The sequence below is a fragment of the Saimiri boliviensis genome, chromosome 11 (genome assembly GCF_048565385.1).
Source record: "Saimiri boliviensis isolate mSaiBol1 chromosome 11, mSaiBol1.pri, whole genome shotgun sequence".
NCBI lineage: Eukaryota > Metazoa > Chordata > Mammalia > Primates > Cebidae > Saimiri > Saimiri boliviensis.
The window spans coordinates 53,869,430-53,881,142 of record NC_133459.1 but is presented as its reverse complement, the minus strand read 5'-3'; the positions used below and the strand labels follow the sequence as shown (position 1 = coordinate 53,881,142).

At 42.7% G+C, this 11,713-nt stretch overlaps 1 non-coding gene across 1 annotated transcript; it reads right to left on the bottom strand.

Moving 5' to 3' along the window:
• Nucleotides 1–10,542: 10,542 nt before the first annotated feature.
• Nucleotides 10,543–10,644, bottom strand: LOC120366163 (U6 spliceosomal RNA). The gene has a single exon (XR_005580911.1). It is a non-coding gene; the product is annotated as a U6 spliceosomal RNA (small nuclear RNA).
• Nucleotides 10,645–11,713: the final 1,069 nt, after the last annotated feature.

Genomic DNA, 11,713 nt, shown 5'->3' with positions numbered 1-11,713 from the left:
ATTACCTCTCCCCCTACCAAATGAGAGCAATTTGCCTCTGATATTTGCTGTGATTCAGAATGGAGAAAAAAGCACTCGTTGCCTGCTCAGTAGCTGCATATCCATTGTCAAGGGCTGTATTGCTTATGTCCAGAAGGAGAACACATCTGAAATCGCAGCTGCAATTGAAGTCTCCACCTAATTAAATTTATAATAAGTCATTATCATCTCAAGGATCCTTTTACCCTGACAAATAATAAATTAAGTGGAGATGGGTGAGGAACCCCCCTCCTGTGTCATTCAAGTCTTTGATGGTCATGACAGTGTCTTCAGCTATCCTTGGAAATGCAATATTGCTTTTAATTTTTTTTTTTTTTGCATAACTGGTGAATGTTAATGGCTTCAGTGGAGTCTTTCCCCATAGTAGACCTTACCATGAATCAGAAAGCTGTTTGGTAGTTCTATTCATTCCAGCTATACATCCAGACTGGGGTAATAATGATAAGGAGATTTATTGCTCTGTTGCCTTTCTATGATAGAAATTCAAGTGGAATCATTTATCTCCTGGCCTGCAGAAGTCCTCCTCACTCCCTATCTTAAATGGTGAACTACAGTGCAGTTCTGAATCCTTAGTTTTAGTTTGGAGCCAGAATCTAATAGAATTTCAAAACGTTAGCCATCTCTTTCCTTGGGGTACAATTTCTGGGTTTTCAATGGTAGCACGTTCTTTTGGAGAGGACTGAACAGATATTCACAAGGATATATAGGTGTATATGTAGCCAGGTCCATTTTGTCAAGGGTTCCAGGCCACCTCCCTTCCACTCTGGGGCTCAGGAACCATGTGGTCTGAGTCAAATGAAAGACTGGAGAAAGGTGATGGGTGGTGTGTTGGCTCAAGTCAGTCAGTGCCTCACCCTTGCCAAAGTTACAATATAGCAGAAAAGACAAAAATTACACATGGAAATGTTTAATGCCTAATGGCACTATGAGGCATCATGCAATGAATACAGGGTACTATAAGAGCATGAAATAGGGGAATCTGCTTCCAAGAAAGCTTCCACACAGTCTAAAAGATAAATAGCTGATGAATCAGAGTACAAAAAGCATGGCATTACACACCGAACTTTCTTTTTTAAATTAGGTGTTTATATGTGTAATTAAAGTGTCCCTCTTCTCGGTTTGGGGCACATCATTTACATTCTGGGAACTGATCAGAGTAAAATATGATTGTTCATATGCAATATGCACATATATATACATTTTTAAATGTCCAAAAGGGCCCATAATAAAGTTAATTCATGGGTATCTCTGCAAGACAGGTTATAAGCAGGGCTTATTTTCCTTACAGCTAGCTCTCTAAGTAATTATTTTCTACACACACATAAAAGCAGGCATTTTTTCTACTAAGAACAAAGTGACTCATTTGTTTTCTTAAAGAGACAGAGGACCTGCATCAATTTTTCAAGCTATTTGACCTCTTAACTCTCACTTCCAGCAGAATCTAGCTGTGCAACAGTCTCTGTCCCACACCTGTAGCTATAGACTTCCAGAACAGCAATCTAAAGCCCTGGGAGCAGTGAGCAGTCTCAGTCTTGCCCAGGACTGCAGCATTTAGGACCCAGTCCTAAGCCAAGAACAGGAGCTCTGACACAATAGAGACCCTCAGCATTCTGGCACATTTGGCACTGGCTGCTGCCTGGGCAGTGTGAGTCCTGGGACCAAGTACCTCTATGAGAGTCAGACCGTCAGAGTCCCCATCATGTTCCACCCTCACTGAGAAAACTGAGGCAGACTGTATTTATCAAAACCTTCCTTGACTTCAGATAGAACAAGTGGTTGGGTCAACAGCTTAACCACCTTTGCAATGAGGATCATCAAAACATGTTGAATTCTTTCCCCAATATTTTGGGTTTGTCAAAACTCTCAGTCACGCTTGGTTGATTAATTCTAAATGCATATGGCTTAAAAAGAAGCAGAGGGAAAGCAAATGGGATCCTTATGTTTTTTATTCATTCACACCTAATTTAGCCAGATGTGGGGGGAGGGTACCAGATGCTCAGCATTTAGTTGTGATCACAGAGTATTCCATCAAAGCAGGAGCTTGACAGAGACCTGAGTGCCAACAGACAGCCAGAACAACTGGATGTTCCTTCAGTCTTTACTATGCACCTTCTCTTTGCTAGACATGGGCACTGCAGGCCCAGAGATGGGTCAGAAGTTAATGCATAGGCAGATAACTCCTGAAAAGAGTGTCAGGACTGGAATAGAAGCTGTGTGGGCTAATAGTGAGACCTTAAAGAGGAAGGAGTCAGTTCTGCCTGGAGCATAAGGAGAGCCTTCGTAGATAATAATGTGGGTACACACCATGTACTGAGTACTTGTCATGTGTATTAGTTTTGTAGGTCTACCTTAACAAATAACACAAACTGAGTGGCTTACAGCAACGGCATCTTGTTCTTTCACAGTTCAGAAGGCCAGAAATCTAGGTGTCAGCAAGGCTGGTTCCTCCTGGAGGCTCCAAGGGAGAATCTTCTCCATGTTTCTCTCCTAACTTTTGCTGGACCCTGACAATCCTCAGCATTCCTTGACTTGTAGCTGCATTACCCCAATCTCCACCTTCATCATCACATGGGCATCACTTCTATTTCTGTGTGTCTCTTCCTTTTATATGGATATAAGGATATCAGTCATTGGGTTTAGGGAACATCCTAAATCCAGTATGATTTCATGTCAAGATCTTTTTCCCACAGAAGTTTACTTTTACAAGTACTGGGGCTAGAACTTGACCATATCTTTTTGGAGGACACAGTTTAACACAGCACACCACATTTCAGCCCTTTACGTACATTAGATGATCTGCTTCTCATAACCCTGATATGGTTTGGCTGCGTCCCCACCCAAATCTCACTATGAATTGTAATAATCCCCACGTCAATGGCTGGGCCAGGTGAAGATAATTGAATCATAGGGGCAGTTTCCCCCATACTGTTCTTGTGATAGTGAATAAGTCTCATGAGATCTGATGGTTTCATAAAGGGAAGTTCTCCTGAACACATTCTCTTGCCTGCCACCATGGAAGACGTGACCACGTAAGAAAGTGACCTCCTTCACTTTCCTCTATGATTGTGAAGCCTCCCCAGCCATGTGGAACTATGAGTCAATTAAACCTCTTTCCTTTATAAATTACTCAGTCTCCGATATGTCTTTATTAGCAGTGTGAGAACTGACTAATACAAACCCTATGAGGCAGGTACTATCATCATCCCGTGATATGGTTTCGCTGTGTCCTCATCCAAATTTCATCTTGAATTGTAGTTTCCATAATCCCCATGTGTTGTGGGAAGGACCTGGAAGGAGGTAATTGAATCATGAAGGCAGTTGCCTTCATGCTTTTCTCATGATCATGAGTGAGTCCTCAAGAGAACTGATGGTTTTATAAGGGGCTTTTCCCCTTCTTTGCTTGGCACTTCTTGGTGCCACCATGTGAAGAAGTATTTGCTTCTCCTTCCACCAGGATCATAAGTTTCCTGAGGCCTCTGTAGCCCTGTGGAACTGAGTCAGTTAAACCTCTTCCCTTTATAAATTATTCAGTCTCAGGGCATGTCCTTATAGCAGCGTGAGAACAGACTAATACAGCCCCATTTTACAGAAGAGGAAAAAAACTCAAAGAAGTAAACAGCTTGCCAAAGTTCATGAACCCAGAAAGTGGAAAGGCAGGGTTTGAACACAGGTCAGGCAGCCTCCAAAACCCTGTTTTTAGGACAATTTGGCAGCTTCTTGCAAAGCAAAATCTAGTCTTCCTACATAATCTAGGAATTATGCTTCTAGGTATTTACTCAAATGAGATAAAAATTTATAATCACACAAAAACCTGCACATGAATGTTTACAGCAGCTCTATTCTAACTGCTAAAACATGGAAGCAAGCAAGATATCTTTCAATAGATGAATGAATAGACAAGCTATGGTACATCTGCATAATGGAAAATTATACAAGGATAACAAGAAATAAGTTACCAAGCCATGAAAAGACATAAAGGAACCATAAATACATGCTGCTAAGTAAAAGAAGACAGTCTGAAAAGGCTACATGGTGATTCCAACTATATGATATTCTGGAAAAGGCAAAAACATGGAGACAGTAAAAAAAAAAAATCAGTAGTTGTTCTGGGGGAGGGAGAGAGAAATAGGTGGAGCACAGAGAACTTTTTAGAGCACTGAAACTCTTCTATAATAGTGGACACATGTCCTTATACATTTGTAAAAACTCAGATCTGTACACAAAAAGTGAGCCTTAATGTTAAACTGTGGACTTTAGTTAATATCCAAAGGATTATAAATCATTCTACTATAAGGACACATGCACACAAATGTCCACTGCAGCACTGTTTACAATAGCAAAGACCTGGAACCTACCCAAATGCCCATCGATGATAGACTGGATAGGGAAAATGTGGTACATATACACCATGGAATAGGACACAGCCATCAAAAACGATGAGTTCATGTCCTTTGTAGGGACATGGATGAACCTGGAAACCATCATTCTCAGCATAATGACACAAGAACAGAAAATCAAACACCGCATGTTCTCACTCATAGGCAGGTGTTGAACAATGAGAACACATGGACACAGGGAAGGGAGCACTACACACTGGGGTCCGCTGGGGGGAAACGGGGGAGGGACAGGGGGTGGGGAGGTGGGAAGAAATAGCATGGGGAGAAATGACAGATACAGGTGAGGGGAAGGAAGGCAGCAAACCACACTGCCATGTGTGTACCTATGCAACAATCTTGCATGTTCTTCACATGTACCCCAAAACCTAAAATGCAATAATATAAATAAATAAAAACAAATGTGTGATGCACCAGTGCAAGATGTTAATAATAGGATAAAATGTATGTGTCGTGAGGGGGTATGGTATATAAGGGAACCCCATACTTTCTGCTTGAGTTTTCTGTAAACTTAACACTGTTCTACAAAGTCTATTCATTGTAAATAAATAAATAAGGAGCCCACCAAGAGCCAGCCTAGGGGAGTATTGAGAAAACTGAAGGGGGAAAACACCTGCTAAGAAATGAAAGAACTGAAAAACCAACAGAAAAAGATGAGACTGCTGTTCCTCCTTGCTCCTTCCCATTGGACACTGAGGTATACTGTTATCAGCTTTGTCAGGTTTTCAGTAATGATTAGATCAATATTTGTTTGTCTGTTTCTCAGCTCCAGGATTCCTTGCTGGAAGCCAGATGTGCAGACATAAATAAGACGTAGCATTAGTCCTCAACTAGCTCACATTATTGAGGAGGCATCAGACACAAAGCATAGAGTACAATGAAATGAAATGGACCTTGGGTGGCTCTGAGGGCAGAGGGGGGAACCCAGGATATTAGCTTCTAAACTTGGGACCAAATTCAAGTGGGGCAATTAATAGAAATATGGCCTGAGTCCAAACCCAATGTGACCCTCTGCTCTCCAGGACACAACGTAGGGGAGAGGATTTGGCAAGGTAAGGGGACCAGTGAGCTGGGACAGGTGCCTCAACATAACTGGTGATTCAGTTCCTACAGCCCAGGTGCTGCGTGTTCCTACAGGTCTTTCTCAGGGAGCCAAGATCACTGGGGGCTGTGTAGATGTCAGCCCCACTTATTCTCTGTGCCAGGACAATGGACCACAGCTGCACCAAGCTCCTTCCCCATGATGCCCTTCTCCCTGCCTTGCCTTTCCCCTTTCTCTTTCCTTATCCTACTCTCCTTAGAGAACATGTTATCACTTCTCACTTGGATGAAACAGGTGCAGCAAGCACCAAGGGAAGACATTGCTGCTGTGGCTCTTGGCTTTCATTCTCATTTCGTGGTTGGCCTCACTCCCAGTATGGCAGCCCAGTGGCTCTTTGCAGACGTTGGGAAATAGAAAGAAAACCCAGCACAGTCCACTGACTTTGGCTTCCATACTTACATCTATCCAGATTCTCTAATGGCCACTAAGCCCCTTCCTGTTTAGTTGGTGAAACTGACCATGAGAAGAAGTGCAAAGTGTTGACTCATGTCCTCAGCGGTCAGCATCTCCTGTCTGTTGTGTCTCCAGCTAACCCAGTGTCTGGCACACAGCAGACTGTGGCTGACTCTACAGCAGTTCAGTCTAGGTGCTGGGACACCTGTCTCTCTGACCTTCTTTCCTCCTCCTCTCTTTCCCAAGAATACTCTATCTCCTTGCCCCAATGAACCCACTTGCCCTGTTCTCTAGACAGGCTACACCCTTGCATTCCCCTGGGACTTTGCTCTTGCTCCTTCCTCTGCCAGGAATGCCTTGCTTCACTTTCACAACCCTACTTATCCTTTAAGATACAGCTAAACTGTTAGCTCTTCTAGAAATTCTTCTCCAACTCTCCCAATGTGACTCAATCCTGTGTGTTTCCAAAGCTCTTTCATCTTAGGTAGAATGAAGCACTTTGCATAACATCTGTTTTCATTCCTGTCTCTCCCAAAGACTCATTGCTTCCTTTCTATTTCCCCAGCACAAAGCAGAATAAAAGGCAAACAGTAGGTGCTCAGCAATGCTTATGGGATGGATTCATGGGCAGGAGGCAGTTAAATGTTATTTCCTTTCAAGAGTATGGACACCATCAAAGCAGATGGAAACCATTTGGGGAATTCAGCTCTTACTCTCTGGCATCATGCTCTCTAGTCTAAGCTCCACCTTCTCACTGTCTGTCCTGAGGCTGAAACAGCCTACATGGGCAACGATGCCCACTCTAGGAGAGTGGTAGCCTCTTTCCTAGAAACCAGCTCTCTTTCATGTTTCCCATCGCTGATTTGATTTCCAGCTTTGGCCCCCTTTGGGCTAATGACAGCCATGATTTCTGGAGGCTGCTTTCCCTCCAAGGGAGATGGAAAACAGAATGTTCACGCATCATTTACTCATCCAGCATTAGAGAACACCGTGCTGCAATGGAACACAGTGATGAATCAGACCCAAGCTCTGCCCATGAGGAGCTCAAATTCAAATGGGGATGGCAAATAAGTGAATGAATACTCCAAATACAGTGTGGTTCAGGGTGAAAAAGAGGAACTTGCAGGGCAGGGAGTGAGGAAGGGTGGGTGCATGTGGGAAAACAAACCAAAGAAAGGACATGAAACCAGGCTTGCATTGTTCAAGAAAGACTTCTTAGCAGAAGCAATGCCTAAGCTGCAGTCTTAAGCACATGACAGATATCTTAGACCATTTTAGATCCAGACCCCTGAGTTATCTGGAACAACCAGGACAATGTCAAGAATGACGATAAGATGCTATCATAAAAGACCTCCAAGAACTTGCAGTTTCTATAGGCAGGAGAGGACCATGGCAGAAAGTTCTTCAACGGCTACCTGGGTTTCTGCTGCCCCTGATGCTGGTATAATGTGGAGACCCATAGCTCAGAGGTTCTGGATTCAAAGATCTCTAGTTATTGGTCATATTTCCAATTTTCAGTCACTTCAAAAGGCCAGACCACAAAGTCCTTGTCAGATGTAGCCCTGTGTTTCAGAATCAGGATAGGCAGGAGAGTCAATCTACTGGGGACCTTGGGCAAGCCCTTAACCTAGCCCCAGTGTCCTGATTCATAGAAAAGGGATGATAATAGTATTCCCCTTATGAGTTTTTAAGGATAAAATGAGATAAAGTATATAAACCTCATCTTTCAAGCCTCTTTTGCTTACCTTAATTACACCAAGCTTTTTCTTCCCTTCTCATATGTCTTCACTTGGCTGGAAAGTACTACCTCAGTTTGTTTAGATAGCACCTACTCATCTTTCAGGTCTCCCCCAGACGTCACTCCTCAGGACAGCTTCCTGGACACCTCAGACCCAAGTACCTTGCATCACAGAGGCTCATGGTACCTGGAATTTTTTTACATTGTACTCAATGAATTTGAACATTGAACAGGTCATTACATCTTTGCCAGCACACTGTAAGGCCAGAGACTTATCTGTCTTATTCAGTGCTGTATCTCCAACTAAACCACAGCGGCTGGCACACAGCAGATGCTTGATAAACATATGTTGAATGAATGCATAAAGCAAATAAATGAGAACTCAATGTTTAATAGGTATTACCAATACTATATTCTCAGTCTACCACTTACTAGCTACATGACTTTGTTGCCTCATCTGTAAAATGGGAAGAATGAATATTCAAAATGACCCTGCAATGTAAGTGTTGACCTAATGTAGATAAAATCCTTATCTCGTAGGAGAGGCCCAACATGTGATAGTGACTATTCTCATCTTAAGGTCAAAGCAGAACTAGAACCTCTGTTTCTGAACCCAGAGAGACCTTTTTCCCATGTTTCCAAAGGTCAGAAAAGTATTATGGGATCTTCATTCCCACATCACCAAGTACCTTCAAAAAGAGACCTAAAGGGAACACACTGGCCATGGCTATGCTAGGCATGCTGTCTTGACAACTGTGGCCATCCTGGCTCGGGGGCTGGGGCAGATGTGCACACTCCTGCTTCTGACTGGAACAAAAAGGCAGAGGGAACGCTGCCAATGTCTTTGTGCAGATTCATCATTTTCAATGCTCATTCTTCACATATGTTTTCAATCTCACACAAAACATGGACTTCTGGTTTCCATTACCTTTGTTTCATTTTAGAATATAATGTTTTTTATAGCCTGGGGAAGGGAGGGAGAAAGTAAGCAAGCAAGTGAGCGTTGTGAGCTGATAGGATTTTTATTTTTCCATCAGAACAAAGAGGGAAAGAAAAAGCCAAGAAACCAGGGATGGCAGAACTGCTTTGGGCTCCTTCAAGTCAATCATTGATTCCTCAAGCATTTATTGAGCACCTACTCTGCATGTAGAGAGATGGAATAAAGCAATGACCAACACATGGTCCCTGCAGTCAAGTAATCTGCAATAAGCAGATAAACTGACTCACAGCACATAATAGATTTTTCTTCTGGAAGGTAAGAGAAGAAAGCAGGGAAAAGATAAAGGTTAGGAAGAAAGTGAAGAAAGAATAAAAGGAGGGAAGAAAAGATGGGAGGAAATGAAGAAAAGAAAAAAGGGGTAGGAAAAAAGAAGGCATGGACAGAAGCTAACACATATTCATCACTTCCTATGTGCCAGGCACTATGTTAAGAATCTTACATCTGGTATTTTATTTAGCCCTTATAATTTCCCATTAAGGGGAACCCACTTACCATTTTACAGGTGAGAAAACAGAGGCTTAGGTAATACTCAAGGTCTCACAGCTCGTAGCACAATCTGGAGGTGCACATGCCACAGAGCTCCTTGCCTGACCTCCTCACACAAAGGTGTTACCAATTCAGCTCTGCTCTGAGGAAAAAACCCACCTTCTAAGATGTATGAGGAGCCCAACACCTGGTTATTCCACTGGCTCCTCAAAAGCCTCTCAGAAACACAGCCAGTTAAAATGGATGGACTTAGAGATCATCTGACTAAACCCACTTGAGGAGACACACATTCAGAAACAGGTGGAGACTTGCCTGAGGTCTTGTGGCGAGTACAGGAGACCTGGGGCCCAGTCCTCCCCACTGGAGCCCATGGGGAAGTCAGCAATGCCAACACCTAGGGCATTTAATTGCTTCCAGACCAGGGAAGACTGCAGTCTACCCTCCTCACTCCATCCCGTCCTGGCTGAAGCATTCCCAGGTCTGCTGAGCAGGAAGGTTTGTTTTGGCAGAAAGCTGGGTGCTGTCCAGCTCGATAATCATTTGTGTTAACACACCATTATGTGTGTCGTTAACAGACTTGGCAACTGGGACTTGGCTTTTTCTTCCCTTACATTTTCTTTTGATTTTCCAAAGATAGAAAAATAAAATGCGACCCCCATTTATGAATCAGAAAGACCAAGATTCCCAGCCACACAGGTGCTTGCAAACTCTGCCTGGAAGAAGAGGCTTTACCAAAAGCATGTCACTGCCCAGCAAGTATCTCATGGCTTTGTTCTTGAAGGAGGCTCCATCTGACATCATGGCTGGGGTTTGCTCCTCCTGACCAGGGCTCACACATCCAACCTTTTCTATCATGGCACACAAGTGCCCTCTCTGCCAGCATAGCTCATGGAACGGAAAATGTCAGGGCTATGGAGTCAAACAGCCCTGAGATAAAAGACTGGCTCCACCATGTTGTGGCTTTGATAACTTGATGAAGAGATTTAACCTCTCTGAACCTCAGTTTCCTCATCTGGAAAGTGGAGTTTAACAATGAGATAGTATATCATTCTTCCCTTTATTTATGCCATGCTTGGCAATTCATCTATTAAAAAATGGGAAAGATAAAGAGGGCTAAAGATAATGTTGTGTTTCTGAATAGGAGTACTCCTATTCAGGAGTCCTGAATAGGACTTGAATATAATGTACTCAGAGTATAATGATAAATCAGACACAGGCCTTGCCTTCCAAAGGCTTATAGGCTCATAGGGGAGCCCAATATAAAGAAATTTAATTCTTGTATTATTCCACAAATACACTGTAAGGTGTTCTTCCCAAGTCCAAAGTTAAGACCCTGGTTCAAGCCACCATGTTCTCTCACCTTGACAAGTGCAACTACCTTCTTTAATATATATATATGGAACACTTCACAAATTTGTGTGTAATCCTTGCACAAGGGCCATGCTAATCTCTGTATAGTTCCAATTTTAGTATATGGCTGCCAAAGTGAGCACTGCAATTATCTTCTAACTGGTGTCCAAGTTCCCTCTCTTGCTCCTCCAGTCTGTTCTCAGCAGAGACGCCACCATGATCCTTTCAAAACACCAGTCTGATCATACCATGCCACTCCTAAAAACCTCCCAATGGCTTCCCATTAAACTTAGGGGGAAAAAAATCTAAATTCCTTCCTTGGCCTAGAATATCTAATTATCTGGGACCTGTCTGTCTCACTGCCCTCCTCACTCATTCTGCTCCAGCCATACCAGTCTGCTTGCTCTTCCTTGAGCACACCTCGAAAATTCCCACTTCTGATTCTTTGTTTTCTCTCTTAGAATGATGCTTCCCCAGGTGTCTGCACAGCTCCTTCCCTTACTTTATTCATATCTCTGCTCAAATGTCATATCAAAGAGGCACACTATCCAAAATAGCATTCCCATTGCTTACTATGCCCTTACTTTGCTTTAGAGAAAGACTCATCACTTTCTAAATTATATTATATACCTGTTTGCCTGTGTTCAGCCTGTCTCACAAGAAAATAAATGTCCAAACAGCAGAGATTTTTGAACACTGCATTGCATGTGCTATGTACTCAGTAGACATTTATTGGGTAACTGAATTAATGCAGAAATTAACACACACTATGTGCCAAGCACTATACTAAGCACTAGTGAGACCAACTGGACAGAGTTCTTCCCTTCTAGTCAATGAGGGATTTGACAGAAAGAAGCCCCGTAGGAACCCTGAGGAGGTACCTGTTCCAACTACAGAAGATCAGACCCAGGGAATCATTTCAAAAGGAAAATATTTTTAAACCATGCCTTGAAAAATGAGTCAGAGTAGCCAGGTAAAGATGGGAAAATTAGAGGGAAGGAGAGGGGATTCTAGATAGAGGAGACATTATGAGAAAAATGATAAAGGAAAGAAAAATCTTGGTGTGTTTTTAAAACCACAAACATTTTTGCTTTTCTGGGGCTATGTGTATATGAGGGTGTTTGGGGTGAATGCAGAAAACAAAAGATTAAATCGGAAACATGAAAAGGAAGAGATTATGGAAGGACTTCGATATCAGTGGGGACATTAGA